Source organism: Pelodiscus sinensis, chromosome 1, assembly GCF_052426305.1.
Source record: "Pelodiscus sinensis isolate ZL-2025 chromosome 1, ASM5242630v1, whole genome shotgun sequence".
Classification (NCBI taxonomy): domain Eukaryota; kingdom Metazoa; phylum Chordata; order Testudines; family Trionychidae; genus Pelodiscus; species Pelodiscus sinensis.
Genome location: NC_143052.1, coordinates 257,693,025 through 257,707,045, shown reverse-complemented (window position 1 = coordinate 257,707,045; position 14,021 = coordinate 257,693,025). Strand labels below are relative to the sequence as shown.

General features: G+C 39.1%; 1 protein-coding gene and 1 long non-coding RNA gene across 3 annotated transcripts in view; one reads left to right on the top strand and one right to left on the bottom strand.

Moving 5' to 3' along the window:
- The window catches only part of GPC6 (glypican 6), a 1,157,918-nt gene that overhangs the window by 517,758 nt on the left and 626,139 nt on the right, over positions 1-14,021 (top strand). The gene's annotated exons all lie outside the window — the stretch shown is intronic.
- Positions 419-9,928, bottom strand: LOC112544226 (uncharacterized). The gene is made up of 3 exons (XR_003087553.3): positions 9,849-9,928; positions 1,107-1,216; positions 419-551 (listed from the first exon to the last, which is right to left on the bottom strand). It is a non-coding gene; the product is annotated as an uncharacterized LOC112544226 (long non-coding RNA).

Sequence of the window (14,021 nt, the reverse complement as noted above, 5' to 3'; positions counted from 1 at the left end):
CACTAGTGAGATTGTAGTATTGTTCTCTGTGTCAAATTTATAGCACACCTTTGGTGCTGAAGTACTTGAATGTAACCACATAAGCTGTGTAATACATTGGAGCAGCACCTTTGTAAATGGTGCTTAATAGAAGTAATCCAAACAAATAAGCAGAAAAGAAGGACATTTCCTACAATAATCACATGCTGTGTCTATCTGAAATTACTTCATAAACTCACTAAGGTAATTTCATTCTCCTCCCAACGAGATGAGTACTGTAGATCCATCTCTCCTCTTTATGTGCACCAACATGCAGTTTTTATTGTTTTATAGTGGCAAGAAAAAAAAGGACATATCTAGCTAAGAATTTTAGCACTTCCAGAAAATATCAGCATTCTTTTATAGTTTTTCTCTTGGTGTGGGAAATTAGAGCAATCCAGAATATATTCATTTATGTAGAAGAGGAAATTTTATGTGTAATACATGTATTAAAGACTTTGATTGCCTATGTACTGTCCTCAGTCCTGTAGAGTACGACAATTCAACTGTTTCTGCTCTGAGGATCTTGTGATCTAAGAGAAATAAAATAAGTAAAAATAAGTGCTCCTTTAACCTCATTTAATTGTGGACTTTTTCATCAGGAAATACTTAATTCTCATATTATATATAGCATGTGTCCAAGGAAAAAACTCAATTTCTATGTAACAACATTGGCAAAAGCAGAAATCCTCAGTAGGTTAGAGTTTTGGCTGGATGTGGCATTCAAGAAATTAAAGAACTCTCAGTAAAATGTGTTTTATTTCCTTTCTTGCTCACTAGGTTTTCTGTTGAGCTACACAGTATGTTGTGTGTCAGCTAATATTTAAAGTAAACAATACTGAAAAACCTCTATTAAATAATGTGTTACTACTACCAATTACATACAAGTATGTATGGTATGGTGAGGATGAAAGCTGAAAAGCATAAAGATCATTTATTACATCTATGTAATGAGTGCTTGACCCAACTGTAACATGTATGTGTTGAGCTTGCAAACTCTGTATTCTTAATTTTTTGTTCATTTGCAACAATACCAATATTCAAGTTTTCTATAAAGGTAATCTCCATTAACAAATAGTTCTGCATACCTTTGCTTTGTTTTTGCAGGACTAGGAGAAACTCTCAATATCCTCCTTTCTAGGTTCTCCATTTCCACTGAGTACCCTTCCATTTCCTCTAAACAGATTTGATCCGGAACCTGCACCCCCATTTAGGAATATGGGAAAAGCATATGGTTGTTATCCTTTGACACAAATGTGTTCCTCACTGTGGGGCATGCTTGTTATAACCTTCAGGACTGTTATGACATTTATAGTCCTATTTATGTGTATATAACTCAAATGCATCTTTATTACACTAGTGAAAACCATCTGACTTCATAAATATTGTACATCACAAGTGACCAAATACAATGCCCAGTTTTTGCAGTCAAAGAGCATCTTTCCATTGACATCATTGGGGGCTTGTCTAGCCTGCATTCCTCTCTCAAAAGAGGAATGCAAATGAAGCAGATAAAAAATTCAAATGAAGCACGGATTTGCAAATCTCACGCTTCATTTGCATAATCTCATGAGAGCGCTTTTTCGAACTAGAACAATTCATCAGATTTATATAAGAACATCAGAATGGGTCAGACCAATGGTCCATCCAGCCCAGTATCCTGCCTGCCGAGAGTGGCCAATTCTAGATGCCCCAGAGGGAGGGATCACAACAAGTAATCCTTACATGATCCCTTCCCTTTCACCAACCTCCAGAGAAACAGAAGCTAGGGACACCATTCCTACCAATCCTGGCTAATAGCAATTGATGGATCTAATTTCCATGAATCTATTTATCTCTTTTTTGAGCTCTATTAAAGTCCTAGCCTTCACCACGTCCTCCGATAAGGAGTTCCACAGGTTGACTGCGCTGAGTGAAGAAAAACTTCCTTGTGTTTGTTTTAACCTGCTGCCTCTTAATTTCATTTGGTGACCCCTAGTTCTTATATTGTGGGAATAAGTAAATAACTTTTCCATATTCACTTTTTCCACACCAGTCATGATTCAATAGACCTCCATCATATCCCGGCTTAATCTCCTCTTTTCTAAACAGAAACATCCAAGTCTTTTTAATTTCTCTTCATATGGGACCCGTTCCAAAACCCTAATAATTTTTGTTGTCCTTTTCTGAACCTTTTCCAATACTAATATATCTTTTTTGAGATGAGGTGACCACATCTGTCTGCAGTATTCAAGATGTGGATGTATCATGGTTTTATATGGAGGCATTAAGATATCTTCTGTCTTCTTCTCTATCCCTTTTGCTTTTTTCACTGCCTCTGCACACTGAGCAGATGTTTTCAGAGACCTATCCACAGTGACTCCAAGATCTCTTTCTTGAGTAGTTGTAGCTAAATTAGTCCCCATCATACTGTACGTATAGTTGGGATTATTTTTTCCAATGTGCATTACTTTACATTTATCAACATTAAATTTCATTTGTCATTCTTTGCCAAATCACTTAATTTGGTGAGATCTTTTTGAAGCTCTTCACAGTCTGCTTTGATCTTAACTATCTTAAGCAGTTTGGATTCCTCGGCAAATTTTGCCACCTCACTGTTCACTCCTTTCTCTAGATCATTTATAAATAAGTTGAATAGGATTGGTTCCAAGACAGGCCCTTGGGGGGCCCCACTAGTTACCTTTCTCCATTCGGAAAACTTACCATTCATTCCTCAGCTCACATCCACAGCTGTGAAGACTGATGCAAAGAATTCATTTAATTTCTCTGTAATGGCCTTATCATCCTTGAGTTCTCCTTTAGCATCTCAATCATCAGATTCTTGTGGCCCCCTCATTGTTTAGCAGTCTTCCAGTTTCTGAATTACTTTTTGAGTCTTTGACTAGCTGTTCTTCAAATTCTTTTTTGGCTTTCCTAATTATATTTTTACATGTCATTTTGACAGTTTCCTTACTTTCCTCACTATGATTTAACTTCCACTTAAGGAACAATGCCTTTCTGCCTCTACTGTTTATTTTTCTTAGCCGTTTAGCAACAGTGGGCCTTTTTTAGCTTTCTTTTTATCTTTATACATTTAAGTTGAGCCTCTATTATGGTGTCTTTAAAAATTTCTGTGAAGCTTACAGTTTTTTCACTTTTGACACTGTACATTTTAATTTCTGTGGGTATGTCTACACTACCACCCTAGTTCGAACTAGGCTGGTTAATGTAGTAATACGAACTTGCAAATGAAGCCTGGGATTTGAATTTCCCGGGCTTCATTTGCATGTTGCCGGGCGCCGCCATTTTTAAATGTCCGCTAGTGCGGACTCCGTGCCCGCGGCTACACGCGGCACGAAATAGATAGTTCGGACTAGGCTTCCTATTCCAAACTATCTATTTCGTGCCGCGTTTAGCCGTGGGCACGGAGTCCGCACTAGCAGATATTTAAAATGGCGGCGCCCGGCAACATGCAAATGAAGCCCGGGAAATTCAAATCCCGGGCTTCATTTGCAAGTTTGTATGACTACATTAACCACCCTAGTTCGAACTAGGGTGGTAGTGTAGACATACCCTGTTATACTAACCTCCTCATTTTTGTGCAGTTCCCCTTTCTGAAACTAAATGCTACAGTATTGTGTATTTTTCCTACTACAGGGATCTTAAATTTAAACATATTATACTCTCTATTACCAGTTGGTCCACCTTTTCTCAGCTCTTGGACCAGATCCTGTACTCCACTGAGGACTAATTGCCTCTTCTCTTGTGGGTTCCAGAACCAGCTGTTCCAAAAACCAGTAATTTAAAGTGTCAAGAAACTTTATCTCTGCATCCCATCCTGAGGTGACATGTACCCAGTTATTACATGGAGAGTTGAAAGCCCCCATTATTACTGAGGCTCCTCTTTCTAACTTGTAACCAGCTTTCGAAATTGGGCCAAAATGTTTGCAGAGTGAACAGACAGTTGATAATCATATTTTCATTTCAAAACTGTTGCAGTGATTACTCTTTCAGGACATTATGTTGAAAAGGTACCTAAGCTAACTTCTACAATGTTGCTACCATATTTCCTCCATCTCTACTAAAAATAAAAAAAATATAAAAAGCTCATGTAGACAAAATGTAGAAGAAGCAAGTTGTAGATGAGGTTAATGAAATTAATCAAATAATAACACTATTTACAATTTTAAAAGGATGAACAGATGGTCTTAACAAGGTTGAAAGAATCAAAATAAAATTTAGTCCATGTGTTTGCTAAAACAGCTCTGCTTCACGTAAACATGACTGTTTGCTTTTCTAATAACAAAAATATTATTGAATACAATTTTATGTATTGTTCTATTTGCAGTAAAATTAATCTATAGTCTTGTAGTCTCTGTGGTACTAAAGATAATCTGTTTTAAATGGCTAGCAGTAGAAATTAGAGCAAATGTACCTCCGCAACCAGAAAGAAGACTTTCATCCAGATGGAATTAAAGCTAAATATTGAGTGATAGTGAGTTTTTTTACCACTCATCTTTTCCATAGGTGTATTTTGTCTTGACTGTATACCTTCATCTAAACCCTTCCTACATAGACATATTCACCAGCAATAGTGCAAAGTAATTTAGAATCCTCTGACCCAACAAAATGTGACTAGGGCTATGTTCTCACATTACATAAACTGCAATTCCAATTCATGTCAACTGAAAAATTCATATGCAGTAAACAGATAATGTGTTTAATTTACAAATTAATGTTATGCCTATCTAAAGCACATGCCCAAGTTGTAAGGATCTTTAATAAGAGATATTTGCTTCTACCAAACTTTTAATTTAAGCCACTGTGGAAATGCATGAATTAGCATCATGTAATATTAAAAATGCCTCCCTGTGATACAAACTAGAGTTGGTTGAACATTTTCTGGGAAAAACAATTTTGTCCTCCAGACAGGTGCTTTGAAGTGAGTACTGATGCATTATTATTGCAAGAAATGCATGGGGAGGAGCACCCAAACTTTTATCTAAGACACAAACTATTCCCCCAAGAGACCCACTATTCTACAAGAGATGGAGGTTCTGGCCATGAAGTAGACAATCACTTTCCTGAGATAGTACCAGCAGGAAACCTCTTTCAGCTGGTCACCACACAGATTCCCCTCTGATGGACCACTAGCATGAAGAACACCAATGCTTGGATTATGAGGTCATGCCACTCACTTCAGCCTTATGATTTTTGTTTGTCACATCAGCCATTGAAGGCCCAGGCAAATGTGAACTTCTTCTTCCAAATGGGAGGAGAAAAGAAAGGGCCAAAACTGGATATCCTCTAAAGGGGAAAGGTGTCTGGGAGGGTATACCTATCCCACACTTGTTTATCAGGAGTTAACCACACTCTGTGGGCTGAATCTGGACATTAGACCTCACATACTCCCCAGGCCAGCAATTCACCCTGCCTTGTGTAGAAGGTAGTCTCATTGACTCTGGCTACTAGTTCATGCTGCCCTAGGATTCAGGTCACTATGGAAACAGGGAGTTAGACCACTTGGGCTGACAAACCCCTACTTTACTTCCCTCACATCCAGGCATTACCCTGATAGTAGTACCTACACTGCAAGAGTAACTTCTGGTTCTTGAGTTCTATAAAAGAGTAACTGACATTTCCCTATTCATTTTTCCTCTATCAGTCATGATTTTACAGGCGTTTATCACCTCCCCTCTTGGCTGTCTTTTTTCTAAGGTGAACAGATCCAGTTTTTTTAATCTATTCCCATCTGGAAAGTGTTCCTGTCCTGCAAGAATTTTTGTTGCCCTTACCTGCATCTTTTCCAATTTTGATATAATTGGTTATGAAATGGGGTGAACAGAACTGCACCCCATATAAAAAATTGTGTATACTTTGGAATTATATTGTGATCTCATGATATTTTCTGTGTTATGTATTCCTTCACTAATGATGTCTACCCTTTCGTTAGCTTTTTTTTTTTAAACTTCTCTAGCACACTGAATGGATGTTTTCTGAGGAGTATCCACGGTGAGTTCAAGATATCTTTCTTGAATAGCAACATCTTATTTAGAATAGATTGGGGATTATTTTTCTACTATGCATTACTTTACATTTATCAACATTGAATTTCATCTGCCATATTCTTACCCAATCATCTAATTTTGTGAGACCCCATAGTAATTTTGTACAGTCACCATTTGCCATAACTATCTTGAGAAGTTTTGTATCACTTGCAAATTTTGCCACCTCTCTGTTTACCCACTTTTCTGGGTTATTTATAAATACGTTGAACAGCATAGGTCCCATTAAAGTTCCTTGGGAAATTCCAGTACATGCATCTCTCCATTATGAAAACTGACTATTTCTTCCTGCACTTTGTTTCCTATCTTTAAACAGTTATTGATCCACGATTCTCTTGTCTCATGACTGCTTAGTTGTCTTAAGAGCCTTTGGAGAGAGACCTCATCAAAGGCTTTCTCTAAATCCAAGCACACTATTCTGAGTGAATTACCCTGGGCTGGTCAATATTCTTGTTGACCCCCTCAAAGAAGTCTAATAGGTTGGTGAGGTATGCGTTCTCTTTACAGAAGCCACTCTTACTCTTCCCCAATACATCATGTTTAACTGTGTGTCTGATCATTTTGTTCCTAACTATAGTTCAAACTAATTTGCCTGGTTGAACTTAAGTTTACTGGCTTGTAATTGCCATGATCTGGCAATCTGGAGTCTTTTAAAAATGACTTTATATTAGCTACTCTCCAGTCATCTTGTATGGAGACTGATTGAAACAATGGGCTACATACCACAGTTAGTAGTCCTGCAGTTTCATAACTAGGTTTCTTCTGAACTCTTGGGTGAATACAATTGGCATCAATAACTTATTACGGTTTACTATTTAATTTTGTTCCTAAAACTACTCTATTGATTTCTCAGCCTAGGACAGTTCCTTATATTTTTCACCAGAAAAGAGTAGTTTGGATGTGAGGCTCTTCCCCATCTCTTCTGTAGTGTAGACTGATGTAAAGAATTAATTTAGCTTCTGTGCAATGGACTTATCTTCCTGGAGTGCTGTTTTAGTCCCTTGATAATTCAGCTGTTTCAATGGCTGTTTCTACTTCTGACATACTTTTTTGTTAGGTTTTGTGTCCCTAGCTACATTGAATTTTTTCTTGACTTGCCTTATTACACTTTAACACTTGATTTGCCAAATTCCTCACGAGGACTATGCTTCTAATCTTTAACAGATTTGTTTGTCTGCTTTTTAACCATGTTGTTTTATAAATAGTTTCCAGGCAGCTTTTAATTATTTTATTCTTGTGATTTTTCCATTTCATTTGTTTTATTAGCACCTTAACTATTTATGTTATGTGCTTCTTTGGTGGGTTTCTTTGGCATTTTTCCTCCTACAAAGATGTTAAATTTAGTTGCATTATGGTTGCTATCACCGAGAGATTCAGCTCTATCCCCACTCCCTGCATTAGATCCTGTGCTCAATTCAGGACTAAATCAAAAATTGCCTTTTTCCTAGTAGGGAGCAGGATAACTGCTCTCAGAAACAGTCATTTATGATGTCTAAAATTCATCTCTACACCCTTACTAAGGGACATATACCTAGTCAATATGAGGATAGTTGAAATCTACTCTTATTATTCCATTTTCCACCTTTGCTGCCTCTCTAGTATCCCTGAGCATTTCAATCACTGTCACCACTTTGGTCAAATGTCAGTAGTATGTTCCCACTGCTATGCTCTTATTGTTCAAGCACAGAATTTTTATCCATGGAGATTCTATGGCACAGTAGTTCATTTAAGATTTTTAGTTCATTTGATTCTGTGTTTTATTTCAAATCCAGTGTTATTCCACCTGCAGCACAACCTGCTCTCTCATTCCTATATATTTTGAATCCTAGTTTTATCATGACCCATTGATTATCCTCATTCCACCAACTTTCTGAGATGTCTATGGTATCAATATCCTCACTGAATGCCAGCTACTCTAATTCACTCACAGTATTTAGACATTTAGCATTTGAGTATAAGCACTTGTACATTTTATCCTTCACTTGTTGGCCTTCATGTGTTTTATTTAAATGAGATAGTTTTATGATTGACAGTTCTGACCTAACACTTTCCGGTACTTTCCCACCTTTTTTCCTATCACCTTCACTAAATATAGGGTTCCCCTCTTTAATAAATTCACCCCCTGGGATGTCTCTGCCCTAATAATATGCTCCCCTCAGTGGTGAAAATAAAATTCATTTCTTCCTGATGCAGAGGATAGGGGTATACCAACAAAGGAGGGCATGTGACCTTCCCATTGGTTCCACCCCCTTCCGTCCCAGGGCCCCACACTTTCTCTTCCCTTCCTCCTCATCTAACATATTACCTGCAGGAAGGTGAGGCTGGGAGCACTACAACACCTGGAGAAGCTGTTGGCAGTTCTACTCCTTTTCCTGCTGTCCTCACAGTGGTGAAAGGAGCAGAACTCCCAGTCCTTCCCCTGGCCGTTTCACAGAACTTCGTCTTCTCTGGCTCCACACAGAAGCAGAGGACGGGGCTGGAGGTACTTTCCCCACTCCTTTCCCTGCTGCTTCTCAGAGGGTTGGGGGTAGTATGGTGTTTTTCTAGCATACCAGTTATAAATCGCTTGTGGACTGGACTGTCCCACTTACTTACCAATGTGTTGTGCCAACCCACACCAGCTTTCTTTCACCTCTGGCTCCTCTGACCTACCAGCTTTCCTCTTCCCTTACTTTACAAAATTCTCTACAACTCTTTTAGTTTTACATGCCAGCAATTTGGTTCCATTTTTATGTATATGAAATCCATCCTGCTTAAATAGATCCTCCTTCCCTAGAAGGTTCCCCAGTTCCTAATAAACCTAACTCCCTCCTTCGCACACTGTTGTGTGATCCATAGTGTGAGACCTTGCAGTTCTGCCTGTCTTCCTGGCCCTGCATGTGGAACTGGAAGCATTTCAAAGAATACTACAATGAGGGTACGTCTAAACTACATGGCTCTGTCGACGGAGCCATGTAGATTTGTTGTTTTGGCAAAGTCAAATGAAGCCGCAATTTAAATGATCGCGGCTTCATTTAAATTTACATGGCTGCCGCGCTGAGCTGACAAACTGCTGATCAGCTGTTTGTCCACTCAGCGCGCTAGTCTGGATGCTCCCCTGCCGACATCAAAGCCCTTTGTCGGCAGCCCCGGTAAACCTCATCCCACGAGGAATAACGGGGCTGCTGACAAAGGGCTTTGATGTCGGCAGGGGAGTGTCCAGACTAGCACGCTGAGCGGACAAACAGCTGATCAGCTGTTTGTCGGCTCAGCGTGGCAGCCATGTAAATTTAAATGACGCCACAATCATTTAAATCGCGGCTTCATTTGACTTTGCCTATGTGTCTAATCTACATGCCTCTGCCGACAGAGGCATGTAGTCTAGACACAGCCTGAGTGTCCTGGTCTTTAATTCCTCACCTAGATACCTACCTTTGGCCTTCAGGACCTCTTTTATCCCTTTCCTTATGCCATTGGCTTCTTATGCACCCTGACCACATGCTCCTCCCCAGCACTTCACGTATGTTCTTCTTTGAAGTCTTGTCAGATCTGTAAGCTTTGTTCCTGGCAGGCAATTTACCACAAGGTTCTACCAGACATCACAACAGAACTATCTGTATTTTTAATAATGGAATCCTGATTGTTATTACCTAATCCTTCTTAGCATTGGGGGTTCTGTTCCCCTGGAGGGGATAGCACTGAAATCTGTTAGAAGCGCTAAAAAAAAAAGTTGCCCCAGCTTGGAATTTCTTAAATTGTACTCACCACCACAGCATCTGAATGCCTAAACACTAATGAATAACTTACATTGGCAGAATTCAATACATTGCGGCTTCGCAAACTGTGACCGAGGCAATGGGCATAGCATTCCCTTATGCACATCTGGCCTGATTCACTCATTGCCCCTAACTCATTGCTGTCATAATGGGTATTTTAAAGATGTCACATAAGGTATCATGCCAACTGATAACACAATGGCCATTAATATTATTATGTAAAGTATCTATTGACCATGTATGAATAATTATATAAGTGTGCTGGAAATATGTTTTTAATAGCAGATGTGACCAGGCTGGTGGAAGCCAGGGTGAGGTAACTGTGCTGCGAAGAGCCTGTTGCTGTCAAGCCTCTGAGCCAAAGCTGCATGCAGGGTCTTTTGGAAGGTGGTGACAGAACCCTTTATTGTGAGTGAAACCGTTAAACACCAGAGCAAATTTTCTGTGTTACTGATCACCTTTAATATCATGTAATATCATTCCCAGTCAACTTCAGGGTTGCCTTTTGCTGAAAATGATTTCTATGAATCGTATAGAAAAAGTTACGGACAACCAAAGCATTTTTACAGACACATTCTTGCATAATATAACGATGGCTCAAAAGGACAAAAATGAACTGTAGTCGATATGCATGCTGACATAAACCTATTCCTATTATAGCTAACCCAACCCAAATCATCCCCCTCTGGATCCTCCTCCCACACTGCCAGGTGATGCCCAGGAGCAGGTCACCTACCTTGGGCTAAGAGCCACCACTAGTGACTGCCTCATTGTGGCTTACCAGTGGGGAGACTAGGGGAGTCTGCTAAGCCTGGCCTGCTGTTTCCTGTTCCCCACCCCGTCAGCCGCAGGAAGCCTGACAGGGGTGTGTGCTGTATCCACTCTCACCAAAAGCTGATGCTGTGCTGAAGCTTGTGATGCCAATGAAGAGTTCAAAGCTGGAGATGGAACAGCCCCCACCAGCAAGCAGCAGGTCAGAGGGAGCTCCTGACTGGAGAATTCCTGTCTATTCCCTTGCCTGGGGAATTGCAAACTCTGGAGCTGCCCATGACAAGGAGCTCATGCAGGGACCAAGGAGAGGAACTCCTCAGCTCCACTGCAAAGCTTGGTGTTGTTTTCACTGATAGCTAAATGTTTTTACAGATGGGTCTAATTGTAGTTGTTTTTTATGGACTGTCTGTAAATATACTGATAGCTGGCAACCCTGGTCAACTCTTCCCATTTGTGATCACCTGAACAAGCCCACGCAAAAAAATGCAGCAAATGGTTATGTAGAAAAGTAATATTAAGGCAGTATTTAGTGTGTCTTTATCTGCAATTTAATATCTGGAAACAAGGGGGAGGAACCACCAGCAAATTCAGTGCAGATCACTGTTTGATGAAATTCTCAGTTAAATCATTATACACCCACTGCAAAGCAGATGCTCTGAGGTAAGCTCTCAGTCCTGATCTGAACTTTTTTATATTTGAAAATGAACAAGAGGAGTTTGTAATATGAATATAAATGGATTTTTGTCCAGCACTTTGCATTTTTAAAAAAGCTTAAATAGGAAAACTCACAGAAATGATGTTTTCTCAGACTATGAAGATTTCTCAGCAAGAAAGTTATTAATTCTAGTTTAGTATTAGAATTTCTTCATTTACCATGGAGAGATTCACTATTCCAGGAATCATTGGTGTCATTACAGGTACACCGGTCTTCCAGCACCCAGGTAGGAACTGGATCCAAAATATGCATCATAGCCCTTAAGTCATGTATCTGTCATCAGATCCTTTTCAGAAACCTCATTAAGTTTCTTACAAACCATGGGTGGCAAGTTGGAAGAAAACATAAGAGATGAAGGAAAGTAATTAAAAAGTAATTTATCCCCAGATATGCCCCACAGAGGCTAGCTGTTGGAAATGAGCCCTTAGTATGGATGACTATCATTTTAGTTTCTTTATCCTGCTTTTGTAACTACAGAATGCCAGAAATATACAAACTGTGATACACATCTATACTTTTTCACCCCGTTTTGAGTATTTTTCTTGTTACGTGATAAATCCTTTTGTCCATGCGGTTACTTCTTAGTCCATGGCTATCTCACTTATCTTTCATTGTTTTCTAATTCTAATCCATCAATAAATTTCAGAAAACCTTATTCTTTTCATCTATCACTGTAAGTAATGAGCAGAAAATTAACTAAAGTAAACTATAGCTGTGAACAGATGGCCAAGTACTGTTTGATAATGGTTGACAGGCAGTCTTTCATCACCACTTGGGTATAGACTGATGCTAAAGAAAAATATTACACCCTATTCATTAATATTCCATAAACTTCACAGTTTGAAAACTGATCTGAAAACCCCAACCAACTTATATTGTATTATGTCCCCAGATCTACAAAATCATTAAACATGTCCTGAGAGGTAACAGATGAGCAGTCCCATTGACTTTTTTCATTCCCATTCAAATCAATGGGAAGCTTTCAGTTGACTTAAATGGCCTTTAGATGAGATCCTGTGTGCTTAAAGTCAAGTATGCACTTAAGTGCTTTGCTGCATCAGATGCATAAAAAGAAGCCTAGTGGATATAGCAGCTCTGAATCTCACAAGTTTGTTCTTTAGTACAGCCATCTTGATTATGACATCAAAGAAATCTAGATGGATAGATGAATGGATTGTTATCTCATCAATCTTTGTTACACTTAGGATTCATTTTGGAGAGAGGTGTTTATTTTCAATCTCTTTATATTGAAGACCTTTTAGAAGTGTTTGAAAGATTCTCTCTGATATATTCCCATGAGAGCAATTGGTACTGTACATACTATTGCTATGGTAACTTTAGAGAACAGGAACACATCTGTCTTAATTTAATTTGGAGCATGTTTCCCCTACCCCCGGGTCAGTTTTTCTTTAACCAAGTATTAAGCAGTCTTCAAAATGAAGATTGAGGAGGCAAATGTTTTCATATAACAAAGCACTGAATTCCTTTTCACAGCAAATTACTTTTCAACTTTCATTCAAATATCAGGGATTTCTTTTCTTTTTTTTTTTCAGTAGCAATTTAAGCATGTAACAGGTTTTCTATGATAGGACTTGAGTACATTCATGTGAAATTCATCATTATTCTATTGGAATTCATTGCAAAGCTGGATCCTAATGTTTTGGTGAGCATTGTTGTTTTCAGCCTTTATTTTCTTCACAGATAAAAATACTAATACAGTCTTCATCAAATGATTTGTTCATCTGGTCCAGTTGTTCTTGGTTTCTTTGAGTGATGTAACTGCTGCTTTTTTAATATAATCATTTACAATTATGAAATTCACAAACAAAATACGTATTTGTGTCCTCTTCAAGCAGTATGTAAAATGTTAGTCAAAATTTTAGTATTGTCTCTTTTCATGAAAGATACCAAAGGTGTATTGATTAGCAAGAATATTATAGTGACAGTTCCTGTAAATGTAACTAACACGCACACAGGACTGAGTGGAACTGTATTTTCAAGTACTGTTATATAACTGTTTCCAGGCTCAGGTTCTTAAATGGTTCTTTCTTCATTCACATAATCTGGCCCAATAAGTATTTATTTATGATTACATTGCATGCTAATTACTAAGGTAATGAAGGTTTCCATTCTATTTTCTTATGAAAAATGTAACTATGCTATTTAATAATGCCACATGTATTAGAATATTAGTACCAGAATTTTATAAAAAGGTTATTTTTTCTGTCTTCCTGAATGTTTTAACACACTCTACAAGCCTTTGTAAAACTCCATCACAAAGATATCAGGATGTAAAAGAAAGTGATTTAGCACTAATACATCATCTATGATAGAGGTGGGCAATAATTTTTGGTGGGGGGCCACTCCAAGATTTTGGTAAGTGATCAAGGGCCACACTATTCTGTGGAAGGGTGGTAGGGGCTATAGGATGGAGGCTGGATACAGAAGCAGGGGCGGATGAGAGTGCCGCGGGGCCCAGGGCAGCACCGTGGAGCCCCAGGCAATGAAATTTTGCGGGCCCCCCCCCCCTTTGACACAGCGCATGTGCCTTGGTGCCACGGTGCATGCACGGGGCCTCGGGAAGCGCGGGGCCCGGGACAGCCGTCTCACTCGCCCTGCCCTAAATCCGGATTTTCCCTCAGAAGGGTGCATGGGGTAAGGGACTGGGGTGCAGGAGACAGTGTGGGGTCCGAGAGGGTGCTTGGGTGGGTGGAGTAG